The 3,839-nt window shown below is 39.0% G+C and overlaps 1 pseudogene; it reads right to left on the bottom strand.

The window, feature by feature from the left end:
- The window catches only part of LOC101593130, a 59,848-nt pseudogene extending 57,103 nt beyond the window's left edge, over positions 1 to 2,745 (bottom strand).
- Positions 2,746 to 3,839: the final 1,094 nt, after the last annotated feature.

Here is a 3,839-nt window from a genome sequence, read left to right as displayed (position 1 = left end):
TTGGGATAAGGGGGTGTTAAGGTCTCCTGTTAAGATTGTTGTGTTGGATATTAGATTTTTTCATGTCTATTAAAGTTTGTCTTATATAGTTGGGTGCTCCTGTGTTTGGTGCATACATATTTATGATTATTATTTCTTCCTCTTTCATTTTTCCTCTAACTAGTATATAATGGCCTTCTTTATTTCGTTTGATCATTCTTGGTTTGAAGTTGAGACTCTCTGAGAATAGGATTGCTACCCCTGCTTTTTTCTGAAGTGCTGAGACATGTAGTATTGTTTTCCATCTTTTGACTTTCAGCCTATGAATGTCTTTATGAGTTAAATGTGTTTCTTGTATGCAACATATTGTTGGGTTTTGTTTCCTAATCCACTGTGCCAATCTATTTCTCTTAATGGTGAATTGAGTCCATTTACATTGATGGTTATTATTGAGATGTGTTGACTTACGTTTGACATGTTATTTGAATGCTGTTTTTAAACTGTTTTTTCTCCTGTGTTTAATTGTTTGTCCTGTTTAATGGGTTTCTTCTGTTCTCATTGGTGGAGTTCTGATCATTTTGGTCCCTCTCTAGAACATCTTTCAGTAGTCTGTGTAGGATTGGTTTTGACATCATGAAATTCTCTAGTTGTTCTTTATCATGAAAGTATTTCACTTCTCCGTCAAACTTGAAAGAGAGTTTTGCAGGGTATAGTAGTCTGGGCTAGAATTTGTTTTCATAGAGGACTTGAAGTACTCTGCTCCATGCTCTTGCCTTCATAGTTTGTGAAGAGAAGTAGGCTGGAATTCTGATGGGTTTTTCTTTGAATGTGATCTGCTTCTTTTCTCTAGCAGCTTTCAGTATGATATTCTCGTGTTGGATTTCTGGGATCTTGACTATTATATGTCTTGGTGTGTTTTTAATTGGGTTGAAGGTATTTGGAGTTCTTTATGCTTCAGTTAGGTGAGTATCAGATTGTTTCCTCATATTTGGGAAGTTTTCTGCTATTACTTCTGCCCATATTTTTTTAATATCATTTGTATTGACTCCTTCATTCTCACTGATGCCTATTGTTCATCTTTGCATCGTCTTGCAGGTGATGAATTATTTTTTCCTGCATCCTAGTTGTTTTTAAGAGATCCTTTCTTACCTTTTCACTAGCTGCACCAGCATCTTCAAGATCTGAAACTCTATCTTCACTTTTGCTGAAACAGTTTTTCAGGCTTGTAATTGAGATTTTAAGGTCCTTTACATGTCTTTGACTCTGCTTCATGTGATCTATTTCTTTTCTGTATTGCTCATTCAAGGAATCCATCATTTTTTTAATTTCCTGTATTTTTTTATCAATGTCTTCTTTAGAAGCAGTTATTAATTCTTTTACAGCAGAGTTTTTAACAGATTGTGTTTCTTCTTTATGTTTCTGGATTTGATTCTTTAGTTCAGGTGCTATGAGTTTAGAAATTTCTTTTTTCATTTCAGACACTAATTCTGCTTTGAGTTCCTTTAAACCTTTCTGTAGTTGCTTATTTACTTCTGACGCTATTAATTCATGTATTTCAGCTAAGCTAGTGTCCACTGCATTTGTTCTGGTTGGGCATTGTGTTTCCTCCATATGTTTCTGCATTTGATTCTTAAGTTCAGCTGCTATAAATTCAGAGTTTTCTTTTTTTTTTAGTTCCAGAAATTAATTCTGCTCTGAGTTCCTCTGTATCTTTCTGCTGTTGTTTATTTACTTCCAACGCTATTTGTTCATTTATTTCAGTTGAGCCAGTGTCCTCTACACTTGTTATGGATGGGCTTGAGACCTTAGATTGCATTTTGCTCCTTGTATTTATCATTTCGTTTAACATTGACCTGTGGTCTTTGGTGTAGAGCTTTGGTGTAATTATGTTATCACTTAATGAAATTCAGGTACTGATATACCAAGTTCTAGTTCATGCAGTTGTGCCTGGCTTGGGTTAGGCTACTGTGCCCAGCTCCTTACTGTTGTTGCCCTTGGAGGTGGGCTTGCTGTACACCTCTGGTAAGATGATCTGTTTTCGATTAGCTGTGTGGTTTTGACCCTAGTCTCTCACTGCAGGGACTTTAGCTGCAGGTTTTACCTCAAGTCCATATGCTAGGTCTGGGCTGGGTCTGGAGGGTTATGAGAAGCAGGGGCAAAAGAGCCCAGAAGCTCTCCCACACACTCACCAGTGTTGTGTTTTGGTGGGTCTGCAGAACTCCCAAGAGTGCAGCAGCAGTTCTTACTCAGACGGCAGGGTGCGCTGGGTTTGGCCAGGCGGGGGAGGTCCAGAGAACATGGAAAAGCCCTCTAATGCAGTGGGCCTGGCCTTGGTGTGGTGGGTGAGTGCAGGACAGAGCAGATGCTCTCCCCTCACTCGCAGGGCCTGGAGTTAGTGGGATATGGAGGGCCCAAGGCATGGAGGAAGTTCTCACTCAGAGGGTGGGCTGCGCTGGGTCTGGTCAGGCGGGGGAGGTCTGGAGAACATGGGGAAGTACCTCTCTCATGTGGTGGGCCCGGGCCTGGAGCTCCGGGCTTGGCTGGTGTAGGACAGAGCAGAAGGTCTCCCCCACACTCACAGGGCCTGGGGTTGGTCGGATATGGGGGGCCCAAGGCACGACAGAATTTTTCACTCAGAGGGCGGGCTGCACTGGGTCTGGTCTGGCAGGGGAGGTCTGGAGAACATGGGGAAGTGCCTCTCTCACGCGGCGGGCCCATGCCTGGAGCAGCAGGCTGGCGCAGAGCAGAGCAGAAGCTCTCCCCCATACTCGCAGGGCCTAGGGTCTGTAGGCTATCTGTAGTATATTTTGATGACTATTTCTCCTCTGCAATATTCCTCTGCCACATCTTCTTGCCTTTGAGCCAGCCAACTATGAACTGAAACCTCCACAAACTGTGAGCCAAATTCAAATTTCATCCTTTAACTTTAGATGTCAGGTATTTTGTCTCAGTAACAAGAAAAGTAACTAAGACACATGGGAAGCTAAATGGACTATGAGATCTCTACATACTACCTTTGTAACTTCTTATGAATCTATAAGTACTTCAAAATAAAGTGTAAAAATAACTAAGTTCACAGAATGCTATCCTGGAGAATCTTTATAGAGTCTCTTCAAACTCTGTTAACCTATCGTTGTTTTATTGGAATCAAATGTTCCATTAAAAGAAAAAAATTGATGTAGCACTTAAATAACATTAAAATTTTTTGGCTCCTCAGGAAACCTATTAAGAATATAAAAAAGATAACAGCCTGGAAAATAATATTTAAAAATGACATATATAGCAAAGGACTAATATCTACAATACATAAAGAACTTTCAGAACTTAATGATAAAGTAGTAATCCAAATAGAAATTAGGCAAAATATGCACAAATATTTCATAAAAGGAGATATATAATTTTGTTATAGCAAGTAAGGACAAAAAGGCTAATACCATTACCTATTAGAGAAATGTAAATTTAAAACTGCAGTGATATCTCACTACACATCTATCAAGATATCTAAAGCAAAAAACAGTGATAACATCAAATTCTAGGAATGACATGAAAAACTAGATTGTATATCATTGTTGGTGGAACTATAAAATGCTATAGCTAATGTAGATGTTTGGCATTTTCCTTTTAAAACTGAAAACTGACCACACAACTTGGAAAATACTTTCTTATGTGTATGTTCCAGCAAGACAAAAACTTATTTTTACTCAAAAGCATGCACATCAATATTCTTAGGAGCTTTATTCATAATATCCAAAACCCAGAAACTACCCAAATGTCTTTCAGTGGGTCACTGGTTAAGTCAACTATAATATACCGGCACCTTTAATACCAGTCAGTGATAATAGGAATGAGCTATTGATATT

This window comes from Octodon degus, unplaced genomic scaffold, assembly GCF_000260255.1.
Source record: "Octodon degus isolate 3935 unplaced genomic scaffold, OctDeg1.0 scaffold00015, whole genome shotgun sequence".
Lineage (NCBI taxonomy): Eukaryota > Metazoa > Chordata > Mammalia > Rodentia > Octodontidae > Octodon > Octodon degus.
Note: the sequence above shows the minus strand (reverse complement) of the source record. Positions and strands in the feature narration are given on the sequence as shown.